The sequence below is a fragment of the Telmatherina bonti genome, assembly GCF_933228915.1.
Source record: "Telmatherina bonti genome assembly, chromosome: 3".
Taxonomy (NCBI): domain Eukaryota; kingdom Metazoa; phylum Chordata; class Actinopteri; order Atheriniformes; family Telmatherinidae; genus Telmatherina; species Telmatherina bonti.
Window position 1 is genome coordinate 10,389,146 of NC_136621.1, and position 20,700 is coordinate 10,409,845.

The window sequence follows — 20,700 nt, forward strand, 5'->3', positions numbered from 1 at the left end:
CATGTGCCTCGTCTGTTGCTGTCTGTGGGTGAGAGTATAAGCTGGGTAAGCTGTGTGGCGAATCGCCTTGAAAGAGAGCTGGACTCTAATGAATGCCTTTAAAGAGTTGGTCACGCCGAGGAACAGCTCTGTCCCCGTGCACAAATCTGTTCAACATCACTTGAACCTCCCCGCAGGACGCAGCATCCCAAACTCACTGGTTCATGCATGCAGTTTCAGTTAACCAGAAAAAAAAGGTCTAACTCATATGAATGCGCACGCACACGCGAGGGCATGGAGCTGAACGGGGAGTGGGAGAGAGATCTAAGGTTTAATAAACGTGCACAACTGGGACCGTGCATTCTGGATACCATCTGGCGCGGTTTGTTTGGCACCAGGACACTGCGATTCCAGCAGACCAAGCTGAGCTCCAGCAGAGCCATCAACCTCCCAAAACTGGGAGGAAATGAGTTGTCATGGGGGATTGGAGAGCAGACCAAGCTGCTTTTCCAGAGTCATTCTCACATTTCGCACTCTGCGCGTGCTTGTTTGTGTGCGTCACAAAGTGTCCTCAGCTTTTTTTTTTTTTTTTTTTAACTTTGGTCCTAAAAAAGCTCTCGAACAAAATCAATTCAAACTTCTAGAAGCACGAATAAACTGGGAATAAAACCACCATCTGGAACAAAACAAGTTTTCCCAAAGGAGTGCTTTCAGTGCCGCACTGATCAGTAATTGGCCAAAGCACTTCTCAGTCATTTATGAATCCTTCTCAAGCATGCTAAATCATTTCTGAGTGATAACATTAACCTTAACACATAAATAATTACAGGGTGCTAAAATAGCCTGCATGAAAAAACCATCAAAAATGCAATAAATACACCATCTTAAAATGTATTCTGTGTGAGCTGCTATGTTAAAATACCGCAATCTGCGCAGCTTGTAAAGCTTTGTGTTCCTTTTCCAGACAAGAGAAGCTTATTAAATATTCCAAACGTGCATGGACACCAACCAGAAGCTCCCCTTTTTGAACCCACGGCCTTAAATTGGCAGAAAACCTTTATTCCCTGCCCCAGCGTCTTTTCATCGACCTAGCTGTGTGCAAAATGTTTGCATTCACTCCTCTTTTGCACATCTTTCACCAATGCGCGCGCTGTTTAAACAGGTTTGATACGGGCTCCCAACATTTCCATAGCTGCAAATACAATGCAGTAATGCAATTACTCCCTGCGTCCCAGAGAAGCTAATCACATTTGGAGAACAAAGTCAGCTCCCGAGTTTATGGAAGGAGGGAGCAAAAGAAAGAAAGGGGGGGGGGGGGGGGGGGGGGGGGGTTCTTCGGGGTCTTAAACACTCCTCAGAATACAACAATTAATGTATGGGGGGGGGTAGGTTATAATCTAAGTATAAAGCAGATGGAGGCTTAATACATTTAGCTACGCTACAAAACCGGAGGAGCCGAGCAAACATGGCCTTTTTTCCAGCTTATGGACGCCAATAATTGAGTTAAAAAATCTCCATCCTCTGCTGCAGGTGCAAGGACGTCATGTCTCTGTTTGGCAAGTTCCTTGTTTAACTTCTCCTGCTTCCAGTTTTCCTAAACATCATTTTATTGATCCATAGGTTGCTCCCAGGACGCGGAGCAGTCTCCACAAATTCATGCAATCAGCACAAACAAACAGCTCCCCCCCCCCCCCCCCCCCCCCCCCCCCTCCCTCTCTGGGTGTAGCTCTCGTCATTATGCATCACCTCACAATACCTCCGTGTGTCCGTGCCTTGTAGCCATAAAGTCACAGTGCGAATTAAACGTCTGTCACTAACATTCAGACAATAAATGCAAACTCCTCCGCCAGCACCACCTCAGCGAGTCAATAGAGGCGCAGCAGGTGGAGCGGCCATAGAAATGCGCCTCCGGACCTCTGCTTCAGAGTGGAGTCAAGAGGAATGTGTGTGTGCGCGTGCATGAGTGTGGGGATTTTCATGGTACGGTTGTAAAGGCACGCGAGCATCTGTCGCCTCGTCTGCCCGCTCATTGTCACTTATTCAATTAGCAGTGATGTGGCAGATTCTTTTCCAAAGGGGGGGGGGTAGGAACACAGAGACGCTGGGACTTTCTCTGCTGCTGGAAAGGAGAGGATGATACCTCCCCTGCACTCTCACACGACCCCCCCCCCCATCAGAGCAATGATTGTTATGCGTCTGATTCTCTTCTCCCTATCTCCCTCCTTTCTTTGCTTTCATTAGGGCTTCCACGAAGCTTTATTACTTTATGACCACTTTTGTGTGCGCGCGCGCGAGCAGACAAAGGGGCGTGCACAAGCTTTTCACAATCAAAGTGCGTGTGGTGATCACAGTAGTCATGAGCACACCATATTGCAAGCGATGTCAACAGTTGGGCGACAAATTTACAACCATGCAGGGTGGAAGGAGGCGAGGAGGGAAAATGGCTGGTTGCCTTTCAAATGGACACATCACTGCACGGCTCTGACAGTCCCCAAGTCCTCCACCCCTGCAAAAGAACCAGTTGGCATTGCATTTACACACACCTTCCTTATTTAAAGAGAAGTGTGTGAAATATTAGGCTATTTCAGCTGCAGGTTCAGTGCAAAGTATCAGACTGTTTGGACATGGGTGTGGTTGGATAATATGTTTATTCTTTCTTATTGTTCTCTTCAGGTTTGTTGTTTCAGGTCATTTCGACCCATTTTGTCCTACTGTAGTTATGAGATGGTTACGTTTGTTTACGTTTGACATGAAGGATCAGCCAGTGTGGAATCCTCCTCTTTCTCTCCTTGGCCTAATTCTCTCTCTGATTCAGTGGCGACTCACACATACATCTCCAAAAAAAAAAATAAAAAAACCACACACACACACACACACACTTTCTCTGACTGAGTGGCATTGACAGCAAAGTGCTTCGGCCCACCAAGACATTGCAGAGAGAAACACAAAGGCTTCACAAGCAATCACCACCACAGCACTCAGGAATGAACCTCTCTCCCACTCTGTCTTCATATAAGTATAGTTCTGCCACACATTTAGTGGGAGACATTACTGAATTGCTCCATCAGAGACCAGGTAATTCCATCTATCTCCTGTCGGCACAAGAAATAGTCTCTATTAATCATATTCAAGCAATATTCCAGTCATGACTTCCAGCATAGCTGGTTTATTGCAACATTAATGCTCCAAATAACAGTATACGGTGGATGACCTCGTGACTGAGCAAGCCATTGCAAAATATTTAAAATGAAGCAAGAAACAAAGCTGTTGTGTGGGTGGCTGAGGGTTACAACATCCAGTTGTTTAGTTTTCAAACAAATTGTTTGGAACTTGTTTGACAGCACGCTTCCCCTCAGACCTTTTTGGTGCAAAGTAATTCAAATATGTTTCCAGACATCAGACAACGAGTTTGGGATAGCTATGGATGAGTAATTCTATCAAATGAAATGCCAAGCATAAAAAAAAAAACTGGAACTATCCTTTAAAGTAATGCTTTGACATTTTGTTAAAGTAAACAAAATCACTCATTTTGCTCATTTGCAAAATAGATTTTCAGTCATATCTAACTAACGTAATAAGCCAAGGCTTCTTACCTCTGCCAAGGCAGAGGTCATGTATTCGGTGGTGTTGGCAACATCACTCAAAAAGATATGGAAAGATTTTGATTAAATTTACAGGAAATCTCAGAAATGGAATACGGGGGAAGGGATTAGATTTTGTGGGTGATCCGGATGCCCGCCTGGAGAAGTGGAGGTAGGGCAGGGATAATTTTACCATTAAGGCTTCTAACTCCAAATCACTGCCCACAATTGCTGGCAAAAAAAAAAAAAAAAAAAATCACAATGACGTGGTAAAGGTGTGCCTTCTGTGTGCGCTTCTAGTTTATGGCAAGTAATCCAGGGGCGGGGCTTGAGAGGTAGTCAAGGTGGTACCGCCCACCTCTGAAAATTTACTGGACATACCAGATGCTACCTCCAGTGATCTGTCAGTCACCAGAGGTGGAAAGAAAAGTCTCTCCAGACCATACCAGTGTCACTTTTGGCAACATGGAGGTTAGCTATGCAAGTCACTGTGGTTGGACGCAATGGTACAGTTTACCACCACCACAAGACAATAAAGCAAACTGCCAGATGTAGAAGCCACTGATCTCCTTAGTGTTTCTCAATCCTGGTCTTTTTGGCCCTACTGCCCTGTATGTTTGAGATGTTTATCTATTTCAAAACACCCAATTCAGATTACTGAACGTCTTCATCAAGTTTGTTGAAAAACCCCATAATGAGTCATTCATAGTGTGTCAAAGTTTGGAAACATCTAAAACAGGGGTTTCCAGCTCTGGTCCTCAAAGGCTTCAATCCTGCAGGTTTTCCATGCTTGCCTGTTCCAACACATTTGGCTCAAATTAATTCAATTATTGTCCAGAACCTCTTTGGCTGTTGGATCCATTTAATATAAACTAGGTGTGTTGGAACACGGCTACATCGAAAACCTGCAGCACAGCAGCCCTTGAGGACACCCCAATCTAAAATATGCAGGGAAGTGGGTGATCAGGACCATATGATGTCCACAAATAAACAACTTACCTTTGTGTAGACCTTTTCCTACTTATTGTGAGATAAGTAATAAAAATATGTTTTATTTTCCATGTTTCTATTTCTACAGTTAGCTGAAACTGAAATATTTGTTTTTACATGCAAACCCAAAGAATATGCATTCTCTGGTGGCTGTTAAAAGCAATAGTATGTTGAATTTCAAACTATGACCCAACATGGTGACAGTCTACAAAAATGTGTTTTAGAAAATGATGTGAATGAGTTTTTTTTTCCCAAAATTTTTTGTTTAACATTTAGAAAATACTTTTTATTTAACTATACATGGTGCTTCCCACACTCACTCACATCGTAATGCTGTGCTTAATGGCATCTTTGAAAGTAATAGTGACCTTGTAAAGTGAATGTATTGTAGATCTCTCAAGATAATTTCCAACCTTTAGTTCTGATTGAACAAAGTAGGTCTGAAGCAGTGGTAAAATCTTTTTCAGTCATATACCCAGGCAGAATTTTTTATCAGCTAACTAAACCAATGTTGTTGTTTGTTTGTTTTTTTTTCAATTGCAAATGCTCCACTGTTCCACCAGTGCCTGATTCATAATAATGTTTTAAGTGAAGCAAAACTTTCCTTTTTCAATATTTTAAAAAGACATGCATCAACCTGTTGAATGTTTGTACCAAGGTGTAATGAACCAGTTACTTCTTTGCATAATATTTTGTAAATTCTATAGTCAATGAATCAAACAATCTACAGATCTGTCCTTCTGGAGTGCAAATGTGTCTTCAAGATTTTTTTACTACCTGTTTAACATTGTCTGCTCAAGCTTTACCTCTCTTGCAACAAACTGTCATCAGACAAAGACAGAGATTACTGTGTTTTTGTCCTGCATTGTCTCAACCAGTAGAGACGGTTGCAGGCAGGACAAGGTCTTCAGTGATGACTAATTGTTATTTGACTACCCATAAGCAAAGACTGCCTCCGTTTCGAATGATACCCAGCGATGTTGAGACTTTTTGCAGGGAAGATCTGAATTCAGCCATTTTCTGCCTACAAAACATTACGGTGATGTGCGAGCATGACAGGCATGCTTTGTGGTAGGATGCTGCTGTAGATGCGCTGGCTTCATGCTGATGCTCCTTAGCTTCTCCCTACTTTAGAAACATAATGCCTTGCGTAGGTTGCAGTTCGTGGGTGTAAATCCCAATAAAACACACTAAATAGCCGATCTAATTTTACAGGCTCTTCATTTGTCTTCTTTAGTGCTTCACTCTGTTTTCAGCAATGCCAGTGGCATGGTTCATACAATCAATCTGTTGTTTCAAGTTTTTAAGTTTAGAAGTGATTGACAGGCGATGGCATTCCAGATTTGCCAGGGTTGTGTATGATGAGTCCTTCCCTAACCCTAACCTTAGCCCTAGGGAACTGGAATATGGACTTATTAGATCATCAATCCAGTCTGCTTTCCTGTTCGGTTTGATAGGAAAAGTTATTGGTAACTGTATGCTGTGTTATTTTATGCTGTAATGTTTATTTATGTATTCCTACTGTGATTCCCACTCCTTATTTAGTAAGATTCTCCCAAATATTTGTTTTTGTTCTACAATAAATGTGTGTTTATTTAAATCTGAAGCATTAGAAAAGGTTAGCAGCAGAATTAGGAAAACATATGCTTTATGGAGCCTGACATCGCCTGAAATAACATCAATAGAAGTTGATTTCTTCTTTCCTCTTGGTGAATGAATTCTGTATCTCTTCACAGAGCAGCCATGTCATCACTACTGCCTGCGGTGGGACTCATTACCCTGGTAACCAAACAGGCTGGTTTGACAGACATGTGAAATGAGCACAAATTCTTTGCACTTTACTGTATAGTCTGTATATTAGAGGCTTGTCACTTTAGTGTGCATGGTGGCAACTTGTAATCTTTACACATTGCAGGCCCACATGACAAAATGTGGAGTGTAGAAATCATACATTTCATGTTTTTCAGTCTGGTCATGTATCTGCCAGCAAAGCGCCTTGCTTTTGCTTTGTGACATACGTGAAAGTGTGGGATCCAGTGGCATTTATCAGGCCCCTCTCTTATGGAATAAGCTCCCAGATAGTGTTAGGGAAGCAGACACCCTCCCCACCTTTAAGACTAGGCTGAAGACTTATCTTTTTGCTAAGTCCTATAGCTAGGGATGGTTAGCATCCCTTAGTTATGCTGCTATAGGTTTAGACTGCTGAGGGTCATTTCCTGATACACTGAGCTTCTTTCTTTTTCTCTTTATCTCTTTCTTTTACCCCCCCCCCCCATAACAGTGTTGCATCATTAACATGTATGTCTCCTGTCTCAGCAGGTCTCCCTGGCCGGGAGTAGCAGTTCCTGTTGTCTGTTGTCTTTCTGTCCTCTTCCCCCCACACAGCAGAGGCAGATGGCTGCCTGTCCTGAGCCGGGTTCTGCCGGAGGTTTCCTTCCTGTTTAAAGGGAGTTTTTTCCTTCCCACTGTTGCCAGTGTGCTTGCTCAGGATGGGAGATTGAGTTGGACTCAACTCAATCTGTTGGTTTCCTTATATAGGCTGTTATGAATTGGCCTTCATTATGTTTTCCCCTCTGTCTGTAAAGGGTCTTGAGATGGCATTGCCGTGATTTGACGCTATATAAATAAAGTTGAATTGAATTGAATTGAATTTATATAACAGAAAATTGTAACTAATCTCATATCCTAAATAAAAGAAGAGTATAAGATGTTGAAGAACAAAAGATGTTGCCCTGGTACAGTTCAAGTAAGTGGCAGCAGTGATGACTGAAACCTACTTTCTCCGATCTATTTATGAGCCGTTTGTAGTCTAAGAGTTGCAAAGGTTTTTATTGAACGCATCACCCATCCTTCATCCTGAGCATCAACTTTACCTTCCAGCAGTAGGAGTGCAAACTGAACTGTTGCAAAAATTAGTTTTCTTTGCCTCGATTAAAATTTAGATAAAGTCTCCTAAGGCTGGCTGGGTTTTATAATAATTTTCTTGAGGCTCTATGGGATGTGCAGTAGCATAATCCGTCTTACTCTTTCTGCATTCTTTTCTCTTCCCTCAATATGGGGTCTGTGAGGTACATGCTGCTGTCTGTTTGACCTGGTTAGATGTTTAATATTTCCTTTTTATTTTTTCCTGTTTACCTGTCTCTTGTGAAGGCAGCTTATGTGACAGCAATGGAATCCAAAAAATATTTCTCCAGGCAGACTAAATGACATTGTATTGTTCCACATTACATCACTGAGCATTAAAGTATACTCACTCAGTTTAACTTACATACTTAGATATAACTTTTTATGACCCACACAGAGTGTAGTCATATTGTTTGTGTGTTTAATTGAAGCTATATAAAAATATTACCTGAAATGTGGAAATGAAATCCTGTATTTATGCAGCAAGTGGATTGGGAGTAGTATCATGTCCAGACCAGCAGGTGGCGTTTGCAGAGAATGATGTCAGTAAACGGACACCAGTTGGTAGCTGGTCATTTTCACAAGCGATGAAATCATATTGGTCAAATAACATTTTGTGTGTCTGGTTACTTTCAGGTCAGTTTGACTCTACTGTGTTGCCCAGAAGTGTTCAGTTTTACGAGGTCTTTAAAATAACATTTTATTTACAATCATTTCATCATTATTTTAATACTGGTGTTAAATAATTATAACCAAAAGCAGTTATGCTTGTTAGGCTGTGAGTAAAATTAGTTCTCAAGACATGAGTTAATTGTGTGTTTGTGGGTGTTTTCTTTATGTTTTCGCAGATATAGGTGTTCCACCATTGGCTAGCAAAGTATTAGTAGATACTGAAACTTTGAGAATATGCGTAAGAAACACGTTCGACAATAACATGTAGAAAGGAACATGTGTCATCTTTCATGCTGCAAGAATCAATCAAATCCAGCAATTTAGATGATTCTAGCAATATGAAAAGCTGAGCAACCACAGTAACCACTGCAGCAATTGTCCCACCTTCACCTCTGCCTCTGAAGGTGTCGTCTGAATCCATATTAACACTCTTAGTGTCAAAGTTGCAAATTTGTGTCAGCCACCAGGCTGTTTCCAGAAAGAAAGCTTAAATCTACTATCATTTCCCACCACTAGATGGCAGACATTTGAATCAGCCATGACTAATTGGCTTGTACTGTAAAGTGTCTCCAGCTAGCAAACAACTTCATTTGTTGCTGTCCATTTCTTTCTTTCCTTTCCCCTCTTCCTCCAGTAATAACTTGCATTTCTTTCCTGAATCAGCCATGGTGCACTTTCAAAACATGGCCAGTGTGCCTGACATGTTGGTAAGCCACCAGTTGCCAGCATGTAAAGCTAAACTCTGCTGCAATGTGTCTCAGATAGTTCCAAAGTGTACAGTTTGTCACAGGTCCACAGCAGAAATGCACATGATAGATGCCACTATGCCATCAATGGATCAGAACAACAAGTTTAAAGGTCAGAAAGTTACAACGTGGTGTCTTTTAACAAAATGTAATAACAGCCTGAGTCTGAGTCATTCCTACAATATGGTGGAAGTCACAATTACATATTTCTTTTTAGTATTTAACGTGGTTGTCTGCTGCAGATATCTTACAAAGTTTAACTAAGTTGCACAAAATAAACATGATAAAAGTTTGGTTGAACCCCAGTAGCTGTTTTCTTTCCAAAAAATGACATTATGTAAAACACTCCTGCAGGTTAGTTACTTAGTATTCCATCAAAGCTCCTCTTTGATGAAGATGTAGATGTTGTGAGTAGTTAGAGGATAAGGGAAGCATCTGCAATGAGCTAACCCCCCTGTTGATTTGTGTGTGAAAACTCATCCATGGTGCTCATCGTACACCTATATATACCCTTAAGCTATCTCTTCAGCTGAGCTTTATTTTCATTGGAAGGTATGCTACTTTTGGCTAATCAATCTTTAAATCTGATATGCAGCAAGTCAAATATGCTCAAATCTCAGTACAAATGATTCTTTATTTTATCTGTCCTTCGTGACAGTGACATATTTTCTATTTATCAGACAAACCAGTGCCAGTTCATCAGAAAATTGTGTCATTGAGCTACAAAGCCTATCGATGCACCATCTCATCTTGGCTGTCACAACTGTTAATTGGATACTTAAAACATTTCCTTGACTCTTTAATGGTTTCTTTTTTGTAGATAAGGTGTCCTTTATGAATTATTTTGCAATTCACTGAGGCAATATAAACAGCAAATGTATATTAATTAGGAGGACACTTGAGAGCCCGCAGCTCCATTTCTTTTCTCTAATGCCTTGCAGGAGTCACCTTGAATTAATGGAGAAAACAGAGTTAGGGCCTATTAGTCTAAAGGAGGAAATGCTATCGTATGTAAGACACATTCACCAGTCCCTGAGTGTGTGTGTGTGTGTGTGTTCATGCACACGTCTTCCTGCAACTGTTTACCCTCTTGTGTCTGTGGCGTTGCGTGTGTGTTTATGTGTGAGTGTGTGATTGACATGTTGTTGATTTGTTGGGGACTGCCTTTTCCCTGATACGACGTCTGTGTACAGCTGATGACTGACAGCTAATTTGTGGTCCAGAGATTAGTGTTTTAGAAAAGTAACTCTCTCTGAAACGTGCCACATCCAACTGGAATTGGTCCCATTTGGTACGATTTCTTTGACAGAGCATGTGTGTCAGTCTGGTAATGAGGACAAGGCCGGGTTTCTCTTCACGAACGCGACCATCATTCCTGATGTATCCATTATGAACACACAGTCACAGCTGCTTTTTGAACATGTCTGCTGACATGTGTGAACAGTATCAGAAGATTAGCATTAGTGCTACTTCAGATGGCAAACAAATTGTTTTTGATTGATGTGTAAAACAAACAGAGAAAAGCTGTTTTTGAGCTAAAGTTTGCAGCTTCGAATAACAACTTCTAATCGAATAACGATCATGTGTAACGTCAGGCAAATCTAAGGGTCTTCACCGCTTTTTCATCGTCATGCTTGAATTCAGAACATTCGCCAGAAAGTACCAGTGCATTGAATAAGTAGAACAACACCAGGTGCAGACCATGAAGATTAACTCAAACCAAAGATCCATTGAGCACACACTTGCGCACACACAGGGAACTGCGACATATAAACACAACTTAACTAGCTCCAGAGACTTGTTGGCACACATTAGACTGACTGGTTCTTGTAGGAAACCGGGGTGCAGTGCTGCTCGGCTTGTGTGACACAAAGCCCCTCTTGTTTCTCCAGCACACAAATCCCAACAACCTGCACTGATTAGAGGTAAAACATGAGTTGTAATAACACAGACCTGCACTTAGGCTGCTCTGTCTCAAGCTCAGACATAAATAAAACGTGCTCGTGTGTGCGTTCACCCAAGTGTCATACGGTTTGTGTGTATGCATGCATGAGACGATTTTCTGGCAGTGGTCAGGCCCTCACCAGAGTGTTACATGTTTAAGTATCCCCTGGTGACCCACTTCCTGGGGTTGCGCCAGATTTACCGTTCTTGAGGTTCTGAGAGCTGACAGCTGTGGAATGGGGAAATGGATGGGGGTGGGGTGGGGTGGGGGTGATAAAGTGGAGTGGAGAGGAGTTGAAGGAGCCAGGGAAAGAAGGGGTGATGAAGAGACGGGAGCGTGGAAAGGTGAAGGCAAAAGTTGAAATATGTTGGGCCTTGATAAACGCTTGGATGAAATGAGGAAGAAGGAGAGAGGAGCAAGAAAGGGTCAAGGAAAGAAGGAATGTAGCAACATCCTGCTCAGAGAAAGTAGTGTTAAAGGTAGAGGTGGAAGGAGGTTAAGAGTGAGTGTGGGATTATGGGGGAAACAAAGAAGGAATTGAGAGTGTAAAAGCAAAGAATTGAAGGGGTGTGTAGGAGGGAGAGGTGTGGGAGTAAAGCAGAGGATTAAAAAAAAGAGAAGACCACCCTCTGGCCCTTCAGATGTTCATGATTAAAACCTCTTTCCTTCCTCATTTGCACACACCACTTCTCACCTTAGCTTAATAAAAACACAATTCTGGATTGATTTGTGACAACCCTGAGAGAGCGGGAATACTTCAGCAAGTGTGTGTGTATGCACAAGTATCCATTAGTTATACATCAGCCAAGCTGTACCTGAGCTCCCGTTGATTTAGTGAGAACAGAAAAGGAAGACCTTGAGAAAGGTTATGCAAAGTAGGAAGACGAGTGGATTTGGGCAATCATTTCTCCTGAAAGCAGTGTTTCTGTAAAGATGAACAAATTGAGCACACATTTCACAAGCTGCCGGACTCCATTGTGGAATACTTGTCTCGAATGTATGCAAGGGATTTGGGACAAAGTCTAAACAATGAACTGGTGTTGTGCAATCAGCTCTGAGCTATCAGGAAGAGGAGCCGTGCTTGCCGTGGACGGCAGACAGAAATAGAAATCGGACAATGTGAGGAAATCTTTGGGTGATGGATGGATAGATGGCATTTCATAAAGTGAAACCAATTTTACAATTCGACTCCTCATTGTCTTGAAAATGAAGGGGAACCGCTCTGCATTTAATTTAGTTTTCATTGCCTCACCTGATCTGTGCATGCATTACTCTGCACCGATTACTGTCAATCATTTAATACCCTGTAGAAAGATCATCTCTCAAACATGCAATTTAGATTTCTCTGTCAAATTGTCCTTGCTTATCAAGCCACTCATGTATCACTTTCAATCTGTGTGATATCTTAGTGGATTTTAAGACGATGAATGATGATGAAGTTGATGAGGAAACTCAAATTAATGTAAAATATATATAATTTGCATGTGTGCATTGATTAGGGGTGCAGAAGAAAAGTGCAAGGAACTGACAAGTAAGTGTTCATTTATTCACTCACTGGAACAAATGGCAAAGAAAGGATTTCTGCAGAACAAGAATGGCGATAAATGAAATGTTCTTTAAGATTTCTAAACACTGGACAAGACTTGACAAGTCTGCAACACTTCCAGGCCGTCAATATGGGCTCCTCTCAGCCAACAACCAATTAATTCACTTCAAAATCCTTTCCTCTGCCAAATAAGTAGCAATTGACAAAGAGACTCTCTAATGGTTTTAGTTTTGAGAAACTACAACAGAAGAAGGAGAAAACACACACACAGACACACACTTCGCCTAAGTACAAACTGTCACTCCCAGGGGCCTCATCAACCAAAGAAGAAGAGAGCAGACAAAATAAACACATGCTGATACAAAATAAGGTTACACACAATCATGCTTACATTATGATTACTAAAACACGTACAAGAACAGTTTGTTGATTAACATCCCCTCCATAGTTTTTTTTTCTTTCTGTTTTTTTTTTCTTTCTTTAAACACCAGCTAAACAAGCATCCATCATAATTAGCCAAATTAATTCCCACATGTACCACATCATCATCAACACCAGCATTTGTTCACGCTTGATTACTTTTATATATAGCGATAGCTACCCGGCATTTAACATCTCTCTCCCACACATTTCTCTTCAGTAAGCACAGCGGGCAGCTCCGACGGGATGGTGGCTTTCATCTGTAATGAGAACAAAGCAGGACACTGTGTGCTAGTGCTGTAATCAATAACCATTATCACAACTTCTCACCTGTTTGTAGCCTTGTGCAAGGTCTGCTCTGGCTTTGATGATTTGTTTGGAAAGTGAGCACTTAAATGATTCATCTGACAGAATGACAAATACAGATGAGGAAAAACATGTTTAGAGTAATGTGTAGCAGGGAAATGCACATTCACCTTGAATGTCAGTGAATCAGTTTGAGACTGTTCTCAAGTCATGTTTCTGAATACTTCTGTACATTACAATTACCAAAAGAGAAGGAAAATGCTATAAATCTTTAAGCCTTGGCTGCACTTTACAATGTATACTTGATGCAAAGGCTGTGACCCCGCAACGGCACGGATATTCATGAAACAATCCAAACCTGCAAATAATGACTTTTCATAGAACCATGAGAATGAGCTCTATGTCTTCGGTGCTGTAGGAAACAAATGTTCGTGCTGAAATCCGGTGGGAGGTTTTCTAGAAGACAGCAGTTTATACATGAGAGAGGAGAGGCTGCTGCCCAGAGAAGGGCGGAGTGAAGCTACAGAATGATTACGCAGGGCTCCACAGGAATACAAAAAGCACTGCCCTCTGGAGACAAATGTCTGCTAATGTTTGTTCTTTTTCTAAACTGTGAAAATAAAAATGTGGCAATAAAATGTGCCGCAGTTCAAGAGCTTTGCACAAACTTACTCTGGGGGACTGAAATGTTGCCCGGGGCACTACAAATGTCTTTCATCTAGACGCTGCATCTTGCATCTTGCAAACCACTGAGAACTTCCAGCGACCAGCTCAGGCCGAGTTTATGAGCAATTACTAACAAATAATAAGACAATTAAACGACTCTGTTGTTGTAACTCAGTTCCATGATGAAAGGGTGACCTGTCCAGGGTGCACCCTGCTTCCTGCCTGCTAATTGCTGGGAGGAGGCTCCAGTTTCCCTGCAGCCTTAAGCTGTATAGAAAAAAAATGGAGGATTTTTCGTTATGCATAATTCCATGTTATACATAAATTACATGCATGGTATTTGTATATGTAGCAAAAAGTGATGTCAGGACAGACTTTTTTGCTTTACATTCAGTTTCCTTTAAGGATCATATTTAAGAACCAGGTTTTTGCATGCAGTTCACCTTGCAAATATAAGCTATTCCTGCTCCTCTCCCAGATGTAGCTTCCTTGCCTGCATTAGAAAGAATAAACACCATAAACTAATATATAAATGAGAACACAAGCATTAATGGGCATTGCTTTCTGACAGAACCCAGTAAATCTTCAGTTTTAAGATGCAAGACAAGCTTCAGTTCTCATCATCTCTAATACAGTATCGTTTTATACTTTTCATATCCTATTTCATTTTCATTATGCTCAACAAGTCAAAAAGTACCAGTCACTGTGGCCTTCACTGAATCAGCTGGATCATCCTTTTTCTCTTTGGAGACAATGAACAGGGTGTACTACATGTAGATAACAGCTATTCTATAACCTGGGCTCATCGAGACACTTAACAGCTGATTATGAGTAATGCGATCACCTCTGTTGACATTTCTCAGCAGCAGTTAGGCTGCAATCTGCTGCGTCTCCATCCCAGCCGATACTCACTCCCACTCACCTCCCAAATCAACCGCATCACACCCACCAAACAAATAGTTCTTGTCGGGGAGGATTCAAGCAAACTCTTTCAAATGGGTTAAAAATTACACATATTAAAGAAAAATGACAGCTCTGTTCATTTATTATTGTTATTCTTCTTCTTCTTCTTCTTATTATTATAATTATTATTAATGATAATGCATGGGTTCTCTCCGGGTAATCCAGCTTCCCTCCACTGTCCAAAGACTTGCATGTTAGGTTAACTGGTTACTCTAAATTGTCCCGAGGAATGAGTGGTTGTTTGTCTCTGTGTGGCCCTGCGATGGACTGGTGAGCTGTCCAGGGTGTACCCTGCCTGTCGCCCAAAAACTGCTGGGATAGCCTCCAGCTTCCCCGCGACCCTGAATTGAATTTAGCGGTTTGGAAAATGAATGAATGAATGAATCAATCAATCAATCAAAGGAAGAAAAAAAGAAGAAATTGAACTTATGAAGTGCTTTTTTGGACACTAAAAGATACAAGTAACAGACATGTAGCAGAAAAAACGAAGGAATGATCAGTTTGAATAAAGTAAGTCTATAGATGGAAATAGATGGAAACCAAAAGCAGAAATTTCCCAGTGTGCTTTTACATTGTCTTCTTGTTAGAACTGACTGAACTGAATAATTGTAGAATTGCATAATCTCGTGGCAAAAATGTTTTGCACAAATTTCATAGCATATGTGCAAAATTAACACCAGCAGTCTTTTAAAACTTTAATTTTAATCACCGTAAGAGAAAAGTGAAGACACATTCAGATCATACACACACAACAAAAAAATGAGGGAGATACAAGTTACAGCATGTCTGTGATCTTCTTTGAATGTGTTTTCTATGGTCTTCATCGCTGTTCTGATAGAAAGATGGTAAATGTCTCCCGTTTCTGCTCAAACTGAGTCTCCATGCGGGCAAATTCTCTTCATCAACTTTTCCATTTCGTAGATTCCCTCTATAATCCTCACAGAAAAATGTTTGGGCTCCACATGTACATGCACGTTAGCCACACATTCAAACAAGTTTTTGGATCTTTTTTACATGATCCACATGTGAAGGACGTGATTACATGTGGTTGACATGTGTATCACATGTAAATTACATACGGTTTACTTGTGAATCATATGGGCATTAAATGTAAACAACACGTGAATCACATTCAAAGATCATGGGAACATGTGGTTCACATGGGCTCTATGTGTGATTCACCATATGTAATCTACATGTGATTCACTTGTGGTCGACACATGGGGTTCACTTTGGATTTACATGTCACGGAGACGGTGAAGGTGCAGAGACGAGAAACTGTGATGCAGGATCAAGACCGTTTTAATCAGCTCAGAAGGGACTCAGGACACTGACACAATAATCCAGCAACTGAGAACACAAACCAAGAGGTATAAATACACAGAGGAAGTAACTAGACACAGGTGAAACGAATCAGAAAATCAAACTGAACTAATGAACAGGAACGCAGACATGAGAGAACTAAACAAGGAAAACTTCAAACCAAAACAGGAAACCAGAACTAAAGGGAAACACAAAATATCATGACATCACATGTGATTCACATGTGAACCATATGTAATTGACATGTGATCCACATGTGATTTTTTCTACATGTTGTTGAGTAGGAGAGTCCTGTCCAAGTTTCTGTCTTTTGATTGCACATTTCCTTCACACAGGTAACACACATGCTGTAAAGGAAATCATCACATGAGCAAGTAATACGTGTTCTTCAAAACTGTCTTATTTTAGCACAATTCCAAGAAAGCAGAGGGGATCAGCATTGAATATTTCTTCAATGTTTTTGTTTAAATGTTTTCTCTTGATGTAATAAAAGAAAAAAAGACATTCCAGATTGTCCCAGGAAAACTCCCCCCAGTCCGTGAACTAGTGAACATGTGATGCATTTTCCACATATTTAGCCAAATCATCGTTTGCAATTTTGTATGTTAAATTGTGTTTCTCATGTCTTTTATGTTTAGAAAAATGTCTGGTTTTCATTAAATTATAGGTGGAGGATTCATAGAATTCATGTTTACCCAAGTCATATTATTCTTTCATTTCTTTGAAACTCTCCAGCTGTCCAACGTTCTGTTAGACACAACATGTCGTAATTCCTTTGGTTGTCATTTTTGATGAATCCACTCTGCAGCTTGCAACGTAGAGGTGGCTAAAAAAATGGATCAATGACCATTTTAATAAACATGCTGTAAACATCTGAGACCTGCTTCTGTCACTGCAAATGTGGACAAATTGTCACTAAGTCTCTAAAAAATACTATTTTTGTTGCAGTGTCATTATTGAACTCTATTTTAATGACAACACAGTTACTGCTGGCCACAACAACGCCAAAAAAAAACAACATAATTTCTTTAATAGATTTCTTCATTCGATCCAGAACAATCCAGTACTGATGACAAAACACCTTTTACTTTTATGTGAGATGTGTGACAATGGCCTGGTTTGTTCCAAGGTGAAATGTCTATGGCAAACACATCGCAGGTGACGTTTACGGGCTGAGCTGTAAATGCTGTAAATGCGTCGGACCTGACATTTGAGAGAGGATTTGACAGACTGACTCATTATCAACTGGAGTGAAAAGAACCACATACAGAAGAGTTGTGCAAGAGATGTCATTTGTTTTCCCATTTTCCCAATGCAACAGTGCTGACAGTACATGTGCAGACAGAATAGGCACAATACCTGTGGTATTTCAGAAGTGAAGTGTGCCTTAGTTGCCGTTTGTCTTGTTGATATTGCATCTGTGAGCTCTGCTGTCTTCCCACAATTTTCCCCTGCCTCTATCTCCATTGCAATCTCTTCCTCTTGTTCTGTCACTCCTACCTCCTCTTCTTCTTCCTTTTGTCTCATTTTCGCCCTATCATTTCGGTCTTCCTCTCTCTCTACCTGCCAATTCTCTCGTCTGCCACGCTCGCTGGGAAAGTGAGTGTGTGTTTCACCAGGCAGCTGTGTGTCTGCCACTTTCCAATTAGCTTGTATACCTGCTTCTGGCTGTGTTGAAGATAAGATGGAGCTGATACCACCAGGCTGCTGTTATCTCTGTTTTCTCCCTGTCGCACACCAACAGTCATATGCCTTCGCACATATACACACACGTGAACACACACCAAGAAAATGCCAGGGTACAAGCTCCCAGCACTACAGATGCATTGGGATGATAGATATAGTGGGCTAACAAGAGGTGGACAAGTGTTATAATGAATGCATCAGGGACTGTCACATATTGTAAACTCCATGTGCTGCCCGGTTGCAAAAAAAATGGGAACATGGTGTGTTTCTGCAAACTGATGCAGTTAATATTTCTGATAGATGCATTCAAAGATGTACATATTTCATAGTCTTATTTGTAAATAAATATCACTGCATCACTGTGTTTGCACAGTTTGCTGTATTCCCATGCGCCCTGTTCCTGTAAAGCTCTGACTTTCTCTCACTGTTAAACTGTTTCACTACATTTGTCTTTGCATGGGCTTTTCTGTATGTATCTGAATTTGGATTTGTTCATCAGGAGATATATTGTTGGTGCAGTGTTCTCATTGAGCTGTTTCTCCCCACATTTTGTTTTATTTAGTACAACCGTTGTCGATGGTTTAGCTTACAGCCTCTCTTTGTTCTGTTTCTGACAACTGCAGTCAATATATCCAACTCATCTTACTGTATGTATTCCATGAATAGTTTAGCTCACCTCTGCAAGTATAGTTTTACAGTGTTGTTACTTTTTCTTTCATTAGCTGGTCTGATGTTTCCTTTTTACTTTTGCTTTCTCCCTGACTTTGTAATTCTTCTGATGTTCTCAGCTTATTCAGACTCCCAATGGTGGTATTTTCTTTCTAGTTGACCAACTACCCATGTTCAGTGTTTTTTGTGTCCAATAAAGTTGGAATTTGCTACAGAAGCATTTAATGTCTGCAATCATGTTTATTCTTGGTCAGAAACCACCATGGTGGGTTTTGACAACTAGCTGCATTAATTTAAACTTAACTTTTACCCACTCTTCCTTAACCTGTCCAACCTCAAAGTGCAATTTAATTTCAAATGTTTGAAAAGGACTTACCTATACTAACTTTTTCTGATTGCAGTGTGTATCCTATCACTTTTAAATCTACACTCCTTTAAATGGCAAATATGTTGATTTTCTAAGACCATTGCCCTAAACTCTCTTTTGTAAGAGCAGTTATACTTATAAAAATAAACAGATGAATGAAAAAACAGTGTCCATAAAAGTGAAAGCCACATTGTCTAAAGATGACTCACTATGATCAGTGTTTGGTGGAATGAATTAGTAACTTAAGAGAGGCATCAGCAATTAGTTTGTGCAACGACAGATTATTTTAGGTGAAAAGCAAAAAAAAGGGCAAAAATTTTCAACTCTTCATTATGTCTGGTTGATAATAAGTTCCTGTGATGAGTGGAAATATTTTAGAGGCATCTGGAGACAAAACCAGGGTGATCCGGAGAGTTGTGTGAAAACATGTTCAAACAAAGGTGTTCATGGAACACTGAGCTGAATGAAAATTATTTGCATGTAAAGAACTTGCGGGGTTCGTGATAGTTGCTACTTTTTTAATGGAGGTGGATTAGGATTTAACATGGCACACTGAGAGTCTGCTTGTGGTTTAGCCAGTCTAACATTGCCTTGACATGATAACCTTCTAGAAGATGACACACCCAACACCACAGAGCCACAAAGAGCTGCTCACAACACTAAATGCCAGAGCTACTAGAATCCCAATTTGTGGGTGCTAATCTACATGTGCATTAAAAAAATTGCACGTGTGGCAGAGCCATGGTTTGCAGGTGATTTACTCAGAGTGATTTCATAAATGGGCAGAAGGTGCAAAGATGTTGCAGATTCTCTATTTTAATGAGGGTCTTGTGCATTTTGTAGTTTGCTGCATGGTGAGTTTGGAAAGAAACCACAAAAAGAAATTTGACCTTGTAGAATTGGAGGTGTTAGTTGGCGAAGTCAACAAACACTTAAATGACCCAACAAGAAGAAATTTGATTGCCACACAAAGAAACGCTTTTGGGGAAAGTTTTATGTAAAAGTTAATGCTGTAGGTAAAACTATGGAAACAGTGGATGAAGTAACAAGACAAGATGTAAAAGACATTAGAAGGCAAACAAAAGAAATACTGGCCTGCAATTAAATGTCTGCAAATAAAACAAGTGGGGGCATAGGGTGTAGGGTTATGAGTTATTACCTTTATCCCCTTAACCATTGGAGCCCGCAACTGGGCCCTTTCAGAGATGATGACACAGTCTTGTGCAAAAAGGTTTTTTTTTCTTTCTTTTGGTGCGAGTTTTAAAGTCCCAGAAGAGGTCTCTCACAATTCTTGTGTATAATAAACAGATACAGCTAATATTTTATCAGAAAGCATTTATACCATCTTTGAAACCATAGCCTTGCCATATAAACTAAACTACTGAAAGATGCTTGATGGTCAGTATTGCAATATGAAACATCAAAAATATTGTACAAGATTTTAGATTAAAAAATACTTAAAAACCATCTAAGCAGAGTCCCACTGGTTGAGGGGTTAAAAAAAAGAAAGAAAGATGATAGTGGCATGAACCAGATTCGAAAAAGTGCAGACTTGTAAGTAGTTTTGTCATTGCCGGTAGGCTATTGCGTGACTAGCTCCAAGCTAGCTTCCTGCCTCCAAATCTATCCTGCGTTCTTCTAACGTCTCCAGAATGCTGAATAAGTGAAATGTTTTGATTATTGTTTCCTCGTTCAGCCTAAAGATATTTACACAAAGGTGTTAAAAGGTGTTTTCTGCATCTTCTGGCTTCATTTTGGCGTCTCCTTCTTGTGGCAATACCTGCTGCAATGTGTGCAAAATATGCACACAGACTGTTTGCATATCCTTTTGTAATGCGGTAAAAAATAGGTGCAAGTTTGATAGGTCATAACGCGGGTGCTAAATTAATATATTTACATTTTGTCCTCCCAACACACACACATAATAGTGTGTGAAC